Source organism: Zea mays, chromosome 8, assembly GCF_902167145.1.
Source record: "Zea mays cultivar B73 chromosome 8, Zm-B73-REFERENCE-NAM-5.0, whole genome shotgun sequence".
Lineage (NCBI taxonomy): Eukaryota > Viridiplantae > Streptophyta > Magnoliopsida > Poales > Poaceae > Zea > Zea mays.
This window is the reverse complement of record NC_050103.1, coordinates 57,604,741-57,617,285: the sequence shown is the minus strand read 5'-3', so window position 1 is coordinate 57,617,285 and position 12,545 is coordinate 57,604,741. Positions and strand designations below refer to the sequence as shown.

The following is a 12,545-nucleotide window of genomic DNA, read 5'->3' as shown; positions in this document are numbered from 1 at the left end:
GCTATGCAAAAACTCCAATCAAATGTCCCAAAATATGTGCTGTTAAATTGTGCTAATATGTCTCAGATTCAGACTCCTGAATTGGGTTTTGTTGAGCACCAAATTGAGTATTTGGCGCTGCGAAAAGGCGTCAACAGGTTTCAGTGATGTTGGCTCTACTTTGGTGCTTCACAACTTTTGTTCTATATGTTTTCAACCATGGATTTATGTACCAAAGTAGTATGGCTACATCTAGAGAGTAACTTTGGTTAAAAAGGACTGGTCTGTTATCATGTAAAATTGTGCGATTAGGGAGGGTTAAACTGGTAGGCTGCAAGGGGGCAGTAAGTGCTGATGCACTTGGAATCAATGTTTGGTTTAAGTAAACTGAAGAAGATCCTCTCCTTGCTACTGTCACATGTGTATGTGAATGGTAATGTGGTGGAAGTACATCACCAAGGTCGAGAGACCCCAGCTCCACTGTAAATATCCAGTTTGAACTATATGGGAGTAGGGAGCTGTGGGTATTAATTGTTTTTGGTTGCTGTCTGCAGTAGGGGAACAAAGGAAATACTTGTGTGCTGGTATTGAGATAAGAATGAACCGGACCGCAAACATTCTAGAGGCCTCACCCCTGCAGAAAATATCACTTTGGACTCAATTAAGTCTGCCCTCGGTGGAGTTCCTATCTGCTCATTCCCTTATCTACAAAAGTGAGCAGGTGATATTTGTGCTATGATAGACCAGATTCAGTGTCATGGGTGCACGTGTGACTTGTGTGGAGTTAGTGCAAGTGAGCCAGCAAAGTACATGTGCATGGAAGCCACGTTGTGCTGCTCCTCAGTGCTGGCATGCCCCAGAATTCGTGTTCACCAAGTGTGGTCGAGTTTCCTTGTCCCTGCCCACATGTGCAGTGATGCCTGCCCATGTTCAATGCACATCGGTTGGTTTCAGTGAAGCTTCACCTTGCCCTCAGGTCCTAGCTTAAAACCACTGCATAAGTGTTGGAATTTCAGTGGTCACGCTAGTGCTCATGTCTCCTCAGCCACCAACTCGGTCAGCCCTTGTGCATAGCGCGCTATCTCCCTGCTTTTAGTTACCACAGCCACCGGCTCCTTCACCTCACAGTGGCCAGAATGTAGTCACGCCACCGCAAATCGTCGCCGTGTTTAGTTTCGTCGTCGACCAGCCAACTTATGTCTTCCTCGAGCAGTTTCATGCACCCACTGCAAACTTGGACTGTCAGGTTAGTTGGACTGAATTTTTATTCAGAACGGAAACCTGAAATTGCAGTGTTGGGTACTCAGTTTGGAGGTGTTTTGTGACCAATCTGAATAGTTTTAGACTATCGTTGCTATAGTAAACTGGAAGACCAGTGTTAGGGGAGTAAATTTTGGTAAGGTTAATGCCCTTGAAACTACTTAGAGCTAGGAGTAATTAGTGCCTAAAGTGTGCTGTCAGGCTTATTTTTCTCTGAACTGAATTCAGTTAACTGCAACTGAAGTTTTAGTATTTGATGCCCGGTTTGGAGCAACCTTGTGATCAGTCCATAAGGTTTTGGACTAAGAATCTTATAGCATATTCAAAGACCATTTGAAGGAGAATAGGTTTCATATAAAGAGTTGGATTTGTTTTTGTGTGAAAATTAGAGTTAATGAGGTTGCAAATCCTTCCGACAGACTTAATGGGTGCTTGTTTCAGTTAACTGAAACTGGTTGCAGTGAATGGGGTCAACTTTGAAGCACTATAGCATTGAATCCATGAGTCTTTAGTTGTTGGTCATTATAGCAACCTTGTATATCTGTTATAGGAGCACAGACTTGATTAAGCTAGTTGACCTTAGAGCTCTACAGAACTAGGTGTAAATCTTGCTCAAAGTCAGGCTGTCAGGTTGATGTTAGGGTGTTCCAAACATCTGAAATTGGACATTTCAGTATGTTAGCTCAACATTGGAGTTTCATTGGGGTTGTTCTGTACAATTAGGAGATATGCTTTGTGTAGCAAAATTGTAGACCAAGTATTAGTAAGCAAGTTTACTTGTGGAAGCTTGACTTGGTACTACACAAATTTTGAAGTAAGTGGTGTCCTAACTGGCTCTATCACACATGTACAATGCAGACCAGCTTTAGTTACTGTCACTATGGTCCAGTGTTTTTCTCCTAACTTTGGAGCTTGGTGTGTTCTAGTCTCTTGATAGCCATAGCTTGTAGGGTTCAATGTTAGAGAGTTAGATCCTTGCTTAAGGCATTGATGGAATACTTGGATATGGAGGCAAGGTTCCCTAGCATGGTTTGAGAGCTTGGTTGTGTGGTTGGAGTATTTAGATCTCTTGTAGTTTTTGTTAGTTCTTGTGTGCACCCTATAGAGAGGTGTAATTAGAGGTACTTAATGTTATCCTCTTTGCAACTACATAAGCATAAGCATTCATGGAGATATCATTTCATGTAGAGCTCCCAAAAGAAGAAGTGGTAGCTGAAGGGAAGTCTACTCCAGTGCCTGCTCATCAAGAGGATAGAGATATCTAACTGATGGTTGGGTAGAGAGATCTAGCACCTCTTCTCTGCAACAAAGGCAAGCCCCGGTGCATTTGCCCTTCCTTGTGTTTTAAATGCTTTATCACTTGATATGATGCATTAAGTTGATAGGAGTTGTGTGATAAACAATTGATGCATTACCATTCCTTGGAAATTCCTAAATCCCTATTTTATAAAAAGAATTATTACTGCTTAGTCCTGCTTAAAAACTCAAAAATCATTTGTTTTTCAAAAGAATGATGTGTAACATTGGTTATGGGCTTTTGATTCAAAGGTGAAAGCAAACTTATGATGATGAGTCCATCAGGGCTCCGGATGGGTTTATCATCTGAAAAGAGTACCCCTGCCGGGTACCAAAAATGGGGAAATGGTTTGAATAAATCGAGACCAGACGCTGAGCTGACATGGTCGCCCGTCTGTGTTGATTAAGGACCGTACCGTTGACTGACCTGTTGTGGTTGAGACTTTGCAACTAGCCACATACCCTGGTATGGGACAGGGTAAGCTTGAACCCGGCTATTCCATACGTGAAGAGACAATCGCGCACTGGGAGTGGAGAGATGGCGAGAGTAGCATGTACCCTCCTGGCATAGTAGCACGCCTGGTAGGGTAATGTGCTCTCGGGTGGCGCGGACCTGTTCATGTAGTGGAGGACTCCGTGGGAACGGTTGACATATGCAAGGGTTAAGTGCTACATATGTCGTGTGGTTAGAGATCCCCAGCTGGGTATAATCGGTTCGAATCGTCGTTGCTCGTCGGTTATGGAGACTCATCCTGGTGACCATCATCGTAGTTAGCAAGTGAAATAAAAGTATGGATAAAATGCAGCTAGTATATAGGTCAAGTGCTTGAACTAGATTAGGCAAATTTAGATACAGATAAATATCTAACTTGTGAAATAAAACTTGGCTTAAGGATCAACCGGTAGCAAGCTTTTCTGCAAAAGGAGTCTTTGATCATTGATAAGCTTTACCTTGATTCTCAATCAGCTAGCATACCCTTGAGAGTCTTTTCTTTAGTCGGGTAAGTCTTGCTGAGTAATTGCGTACTCAGGGTTTTATCCCCTGTTATTTTTGCAGGAGAAGTTTTATTCCCTTATCTTTTGGTTAGTTACTTCATGTGGAGGCCTTGAAGCTTAGAATGTTTATGTGTATCTCTTATGGAAAGGCTTCACCCTTCCAATTATTATAATAAGTTATGCACTTTGGGTACTATCAGGACTTGTAATAATTACAATTCTTCTTATGTTGTAAAACTTGAGCTTTGTAAATGTAAAATATGTTTTGTAAAGTCTTCCGCTCTATCTCTGAAGTGTGTGTGTATCGAGTGTGATTACTGTAATATGCATGAATGTGGGAGATCCTTAGGATAATGAGTTCAAGTTGTTGAACTCATGATAGCCTTGTTAAGTTACCTGGTACACGTGCATAGCCATCTGAGGCCTTCAAGGCAAGGATTGGTGCACGTGGACCCGATAACTCGGGAGGGCTGTAACACCGTGGTATCGGAGCGATCCCCCATTAGCATGGATATTAAAGTAATCCTTTGATAAACTTCAAAATGATTTTGAGTCTAAATAATTTTTATAAACTTAAGAATCTATAATCACGGCCTAATAGTAGAAGTGCAAATAATATGTGGTTAAAACTAAGGACTAAAAGGTGGCTTAGTTTAAAATGCTAACCACTTACCAATAACCTGGGAAGGGTAATGCATACATGTGTAATGTTATTTTTAGTACCATTCAGTTTTGAATATATCGACGCTTAGATAAAGGTGAGTTGTGAGAGTATGACCGAACAAACGTCAGTCTAGGGGAGTTCTTAAATGTGGCACTAGACTATATACATATTCTACATATGTATATATGAAGGTTGCAATGTGGAGTAATTACTTTTCTAGGATTCAATACCCCATGGATGTGTATGGGTATACAAACATGGGAGTGCTGAGAAGTGTAATGAATAGTTACCAAAATGGGCTGCCCTTTTGTTAAAGTGTGGCAGCGGCGCCTATGCGTGGCTCGGCGCTTAATGAGGTGTTGGCCTCCATATAGAAATATATGGAGTATAAACTGTGACCAAATGTGTGAATTGCATCATTGGGTTTGGGCTGTAATGGAATTTTCTGCAGGTACACTGGCTAAACTCTAGGAAAATACGACTAGTTAACTCTGGAGTGAGTAGGTATGCCACCGCCATAGAGAGTGCAAGCCACTATATGCTGGCAAGATTGTGAGGACGAATAGGACGAGCATGCATCATGACATATAACTTTAAGTTAAACCCCCTATGTAGTAGCTTTAGTACGTGTTTCGTCTACCCTGTTCATGCTACCTGTCTTTGCCTTTCTATGCTACCTTTCCCTGTTTTTGAAGACTCGAAGCCAAGTTTAGTTGGTGGCCAGAATACCTTGCGCTGCAGCCAGAAGGACGTTAAGTTCTCGGGTTGAGTTCTGTGAGGTATTTCGGGCACGTCATGTTCCAGAAGCCCCTATGTAAATAAAGTTCAAAGCGTTTTTGGATCTAAAGCAAGGTGAAGAAGCGAGTGTAATGGACTATTTGAGAGGTTTACTCGCCTATCCCAGTATGTTTTGGATTATGTGGATGCCAGTGAGAAAAAAAAGTGATACATCCTGCGTGATCTTAATGTGAAACTTTAGCTCCTGATGGCAATTAGTTTGGTTGAAGGATATAAGGAGATGGTCAGTGAGGCTATTCTAGGAAATAATAAGATTCGTCTACATCAGGAGTTTAAGTGAAAGAAGTAAAGGATATACCTGATGTGAGCGAGTTCTCGGATGTGTTCCTCGAAGATTTGACTAGTTGCCTCCAAAAAGGGATGTGGAATTGCGATTGGGTTGCAGTACGGGACTCCATTCACCCTGAAGGTAGCAATAGGTACCAAGGTTTGAAACAGAGATTTTGGTGGACCTATAGCTTATAAGGTATAGTTGCCAAAAGGACCTTCAACAGTGCACGACGTGTTCCACGTGTCCCAATGGAAGTAATGTCTTCGAGTCCCCAAATATGGTATTGAGATTTTAGATGTTAACCATAAACCAGGTTTAACCTCCTCGGAATATCCCATAAATGTGTTAGATCAAAAGGATCAGGTCACTCGAAGAAAAGTTATTGAGTTTTACGAGATACGGTGGAACTAACACCCGGAAGATAAATTCACGTAGTAGTCAGAGAAGTATTTGGAAAAGTATATTCCTGAGTTCCTAGTGCCTTGTAAACCCTAGGTTTGTATAAGTTGTCTTTCGATGGGGGCACACCTCCTGCCTTATAGGAGTAACTGAGATATAAACCAGTGACGCATTTCTTTTTCAATTACTTGGCCTAGAATTTTAATCTCGGGACGAGATTCCTTTTTGGGGGGAAGGCTGTAACACCCCTGGTGTTACGAGAACTAAAAATTTAGCATACCATCATATGCACTTGCATAACTTGCTTGATACACCTAGAATGCATTCACTAGGGTAAATTTGCAAAAGGGTGAGGTTGTGTCGTTTCGAAGAGAGCAAAAGAAGTTCAGAGACCTTGTTTGAAATCTAGTGCAAGCAAACAACTTTTAAACCAAGAAAAATTTGGACATGAGCTATATACACCGAAGTTGGGTTTGAGCTTAAGGTTAACCTTGTTTTTAGTAGGATGCAATAAATTGATGAAACACTTGAAGTAGATTAAGTCTAATTTCAACTTTAAATTAGCCCAAAAGTGGATTTTAAGATCTAGATATGTTTTGCTAAAAGTCCGTATATAATAGTTGTGGATCTTGGAAAAGTGAACAACTTTCTTATTTGGATATTTCCATGTTTTATAGAAAATATTGGAGTAAAATGCTAAATTCAGTTCTGATTCAGATTTGAAGTTTGCTGAAAATAATATCAACTAGCTGTTTTGGGCCTTTATAACCTTTGGTCTATAAACAATTTGAAGGTGGACAATGTAACAACGCTGTAGAGCTACACTAGGGGTACAAATTTGCTTAGGCAACCTGTCCCTAAAATCATATGCAATTGGGTGTAAAACTGGTCCAAAATGGGGTTGTAATACTTGTGGAGTTTCAGACTTAATGCAATCTCTGAAACTGAAGATTTTATATTCTGAAGCAACTTTGGAAGCCTGTTGGTAGCTGATACATACAGCTATGGGTTAAAGTTTATGTACCAAAGTGGAATACCATATATTGGCGTAAAAGTTTGGTTAAAGGTCATACCCCTAAAGCTACATGGAACTGGGAGAAACAGTGGCTCAAAAATGTAATGTTTATTTCTGAGTTTCAGACTTAGTATAAAATCCAGAGTCTAAATTTGTGTTTGATGCCAAATTTGAGCCTCCGTAGTTTGGAATTCAGGCGAATTTAGCTATGGATCACCATATCAAATTTGTAGATGAACTATAGGAGTATAAACTTTATTGAGAAACTTGCCCCTAAACCTATATTCTACTAGTAGATAAGGTAGTCCAAAGAGGGGTTAACAGATCTCTGCATTTTCAGAGACAGAACAGTACACTAAGTCTGAAATTGCAATGTTTTGGCTGAATTTGTAACTCATTTGTGCCTAATACATAGGGTGTTGGGCTATGGAGTATATATAGAAATTAAAGACCATAAGTTGGTGAGAAAAATTCTTTAATAGTGAAGGGTTTAAAAATGCACAAAAATTGGAGAAAAGGTTGCTCCAAGTTGGATGGTGGTGACTGAGTTTAGTTAAGAATCTAAAACTGAATTGTATTCAGTAGCTGAAAACTGAATTTCAGTGAAAGTTGGTGAGTTTGGAGCTCATTTGTGACTCATTCAAGTGGACTTAGACTATGAATTATATAGTAAAGTTGAAGATCGAAGTATTGTGAGTAAGTGCCCTAAAGTGAGATAGACTTGGTTCTATAAAATTTGGGGGTAAAATGCCTCCAAACTTCTACTGTCAGACTTAAGTTGAGATGAACTTAGTTGACTGTTGTTGTGTGATTCAGTGAGTTTTTACCAATATTTGGAGCCCTATGGTAATTAGTACATGGAGAATTGAGTTAGGAAATCTAAAGCTAGATGAAAGCCCATGTTAAGGACAACAAATTTCATATAAGAAGTTGGCCTTGCTGCTGTGTGGAACTTGGGGTACAGTCCATTGCAAAACCTTTTGTCAGACTTAGTGTGGGCTGTTGCAGACAGCTGAAACTGGCATTTCAGTAGGGGTGTCTGATCTTGGAACCCCGTAAGTTTGGGATCCATGCATCTCTGGCTCATGGATGCTATAGAAACTTTGAAGAGCTATGTGCTGTGAACAAGTTTATTATGGAGTGTTGAGTCTGGTGCTATGCAAAAACTCCAATAAAATGTCCCCAAATATGTGCTGTTAAATTGTGCTAATCTGTCTCAGATTCACACTGCTGAATTGGGTTTCAGTGATGTTGGCTCTACTTTGGTGCTTCACAACTTTTGTTCTATATGTTTTCAACCATGGATTTATGTACCAAAGTAGTAGGGCTGCATCTAGAGAGTAACTTTGGTTAAAAAGGACTGGTCTGTTATCATGTAAAATTGTGCGATTAGGGAGGGTTAAACTGGGAGGCTGCAAGGGGCAGTAAGTGCTGATGCACTTGGAATCAATGTTTGGTTTAAGTAAACTGAAGAAGATCCTCTCCCTGCTACTGTCACATGTGTATGTGAATGGTAATGAGGTGGAAGTACATCACCAAGGTCGAGAGACCCCAGCTTCACTGTAAATATCCAGTTTGAACTATATGGGAGTAGGGAGCTGTGGGTATTAATTGTTTTTGGTTGCTGTCTGCAGTAGGGGAACAAAGGAGATACTTGTGTGCTGGGATTGAGATAATAATGAACCGGACCGCAAACATTCTAGAGGCCTCACCCCTGCAGAAAATATCACTTTGGACTCAATTAAGTCTGCCCTCGTTGGAGTTCCTATCTGCTCATTCCCTTATCTACAAAAGTGAGCAGGTGATATTTGTGCTATGAACTAGACCAGATTCAGTGTCATGGGTGCACATGTGACTTGTGTGGAGTTAGTGCAAGTGGGCCAGCAAAGTACATGTGCATGGAAGCCACGTTGTGCTGCTCCTGCAGTGCTGGCATGCCCCAGAATTCGTGTTCACCAAGTGTGGTCGAGTTTCCTTGTCCCTGCCAACATGTGCAGTGATGCCTGCCCATGTTCAATGCACATCGGTTGGGTTCAGTGAAGCTTCACCTTGCCCTCAGGTTCTAGCTTAAAACCACTGCATAAGTGTTGGAATTTCAGTGGTCACACTAGTGCTCATGTCTCCTCAGCCACCAACTCGGTCAGCCCTTGTGCATAGCGCGCTATCTCCCTGCTTTTAGTGACCACAGCCACCAGCTCCTTCACCTCACAGTGGCCAGAATGTAGTCACGCCACCGCAAATCGTCGTCGTGTTTAGTTTCGTCGTCGACCAGCCAACTTACGTCTTCCTCGAGCAGTTTCATGCACCCACTGCAAACTTGGACTGTCAGGTTAGTTGGACTGAATTTTTATTCAGAACGGAAACCTGAAATTGCAGTGTTGAGTACTCAGTTTGGAGGTGTTTTGTGACCAATCTGAATAGTTTTAGACTATCGTTGCTATAGTAACCTGGAAGACCAGTGTTAGGGGAGTAAATTTTGGTAAGGGTAATGCCCTTGAAACTACTTAGAGCTAGGAGTAATTAGTGCATAAAGTGTGCTGTCAGGCTTATTTTTCTCTGAACTGAATTCAGTTAACTGCAACTGAAGTTTTAGTATTTGATGCCCGGTTTGGAGCAACCTTGTGATCAGTCCATAAGGTTTTGGACTAAGAATCTTATAGCACATTCAAAGACCATTTGAAGGAGAATAGGTTTCATATAAAGAGTTGGATTTGTTTTTGTGTGAAAATTAGAGTAAATGAGGTTGCAAATCCTTCCGACAGACTTAATGGGTGCTTGTTTCAGTTAACTGAAACTGGTTGCAGTGAATGGGGTCAACTTTGAAGCACTATAGCATTGAATCCATGAGTCTTTAGTTGTTGGTCATTATAGCAACCTTGTATATCTGTTATAGGAGCACAGACTTGATTAAGCTAGTTGACCTTAGAGCTCTACAGAACTAGGTGTAAATCTTGCTCAAAGTCAGGCTGTCAGGTTGATGTTAGGCTGTTCCAAACATCTGAAATTTGACATTTCAGTATGTTAGCTCAACATTGGAGTTTCCTTGGGGTTGTTCTGTACAATTAGGAGATATGCTTTGTGTAGCAAAATTGTAGACCAAGTATTAGTAAGCAAGTTTACTTGTGGATGCTTGACTTTGTACTACACAAATTTTGAAGTAAGTGGTGTCCTAACTGGCTCTATCACACATGTACAATGCAGACTAGCTTTAGTTACTGTCACTATGGTCCAGTGTTTTTCTCCTAACTTTGGAGCTTGGTGTGTTCTAATCTCTTGATAGCCATAGCTTGTAGGGTTCAATGTTAGAGAGTTAGATCCTTGCTTAAGGCATTGATGGAATACTTGGATATGGAGGCAAGGTTCCCTAGCATGGTTGGAGAGCTTGGTTGTGTGGTTGGAGTATTTAGATCTCTTGTAGTTTTTGTTAGTTCTTGTGTGCACCCTATAGAGAGGTGTAATTAGAGGTACTTAATGTTATCCTCTTTGCAACTACATAAGCATAAGCATTCATGGACATATCATTTCATGTAGAGGTCCCAGAAGAAGAAGTGGTAGCTGAAGGGAAGTCTACTCCAGTGCCTGCTCATCAAGAGGATAGAGATATCCAACTGATGGTTGGGTAGAGAGATCTAGCACCTCTTCTCTGCTACAAAGGCAAGCCCCGGTGCATTTGCCCCTTCCTTGTGTTTTAAATGCTTTATCACCTGATATGATGCATTAGGTTGATAGGAGTTGTGTGATAAACAATTGATGCATTACCATTCCTTGGAAATTCCTAAATCCCTGTTTTATAAAAAGAATTATTACTGCTTAGTCCTGCTTAGAAACTCAAAAATCATTTGTTTTTCAAAAGAATGATGTGTAACATTGGTTATGGGCTTTTGATTCAAAGGTGAAAGCAAACTTATGACGATGAGTCCATCAGGGCTCCGGATGGGTTCATCATCCGAAAAGAGTACCCGTGTCGGGTACCAAAAATGGGGAAATGGTTTGAATAAATCGAGACCAGACGCTGAGCTGACATGGTCACCCGTCTGTGTTGATTAAGGACCGTACCGTTGACTGGCCTGTTGTGGTTGAGACTTTGCAACTAGCCCCATACCCTGGTATGGGACAGGGTAAGCTTGAACCCGGCTATTCCATACGTGAAGAGACAATCGCGCACTGGGAGTGGAGAGATGGCGAGAGTAGCATGTACCCTCCTGGCATAGTAGCACGCCTGGTAGGGTAATGTGCTCTCGGGTGGCGCGGACCTGTTCATGTAGTGGAGGACTCCGTGGGAACGGTTGACATATGCAAGGGTTAAGTGCTACATATGTCGTGTGGTTAGAGATCCCCAGCTGGGTATAATCGGTTCGAATCGTCGTTGCTCCTCGGTTATGAAGACTCATCCCGGTGACCATCATCGTAGTTAGCAAGTGAAATAAAAGTATGGATAAAATGCAGCTAGTACATAGGTCAAGTGCTTGAACTAGATTAGGCAAATCTAGATTCAGGTAAATATCTAACTTGTGAAATAAAACTTGGCTTAAGGATCAACTGGTAGCAAGCTTTTCTGCAAAAAGGAGTCTTTGATCATTGATAAGCTTTACCTTGATTCCCAATCAGCTAGCATACCCTTGAGAGTCTTTTCTTTAGTCGGGTAAGTCTTGCTGAGTAATTGCGTACTCAGGGTTTTATCCCCTGTTGTTTTTGCAGGAGAAGTTTTATTCCCTTATCTTTTGGTTAGTTACTTCATGTGGAGGCCTTGAAGCTTAGAATGTTTATGTGTATCTCTTATGGAAAGGCTTCACCCTTCCAATTATTATAATAAGTTATGCACTTTGGGTACTATCAGGACTTGTAATAATTACAATTCTTCTTATGTTGTAAAACTTGAGCTTTGTAAATGTAAAATATGTTTTGTAAAGTCTTCCGCTTTATCTCCGAAGTGTGTGTGTATCGAGTGTGATTACTGTAATATGCATGAATGTGCGAGATCCTTGGGATAATGAGTTCAAGTTGTTGAACTCATGATAGCCTTGTTAAGTTACCTGGTACACGTGCATAGCCATCTGAGGCCTTCAAGGCAAGGATTGGTGCACGTGGGCCCGATAACTCGGGAGGGCTATAACACCGCGTGTCGGCGCCGTCCAATGCACAGAGCGGCGCGGGAGCACGAGTTGGGCTGGCGCAGAGGTTTTTTTCCCTCGTGGGCCAAAATGGTAGCCGCGGCCTAGGTAGAGGTAGGTTATTCTTCCTCTTTTCTTTTTATTTTCCATTTTCTTTTCTTGTTTTCTTTTCCTTTTAATTTTCAAATTCTTAGTTTAAATACCCATTTAAGTTCAAACTTCCTAGCCAATTTCTTTTCTCATTAAATTCTCACCTTTGACATGGTATGGATGAATTCATCCAATTTTAATATTTATTTTTTATCACTAGTGCTCTTTTTTTTTGTTTTCTAAATCTAAGATTCCAATTTAAGTCTTGAATTCCACTTGGGACACTAATATTTTTCTATTTATATTACTTTTATATAGCCACCAAATGCACACACTAATAAAATCCAGCATGATGCAAGTTTTAGTGCCATACATTTTTATTAATTATTTGTTTTTAAAGATGGTGTTCACATGAAATAACAAATATAGATAACAACCATATATAAGGGAATAAAATTTCTCTTTTTAGGCTTTTCTTACAAAGTGGGTATTACAAATCCTACCCCCTTAACAAGAATCCCGTCCTCGAGATTTAGGAGGAACGAGGGAAAAGATGGGGAAAATCTATGTGAAGCTCTTCTTCTCTCTCCCAAGTAGCTTCATCTTCACCATGGTGACTCCATTGTACTTTGCACATCCTTATCATCTTATTTCTTGTAACTCGAG

General features: G+C 40.8%; 1 long non-coding RNA gene across 1 annotated transcript; it reads left to right on the top strand.

Moving 5' to 3' along the window:
• The first annotated feature begins 959 nt into the window (after positions 1-959).
• Positions 960-10,332, top strand: LOC103635222 (uncharacterized). The gene is made up of 3 exons (XR_002264285.3): positions 960-1,225; positions 3,593-9,007; positions 10,210-10,332. It is a non-coding gene; the product is annotated as an uncharacterized lncRNA (long non-coding RNA).
• The last annotated feature ends 2,213 nt before the right edge of the window (positions 10,333-12,545 follow it).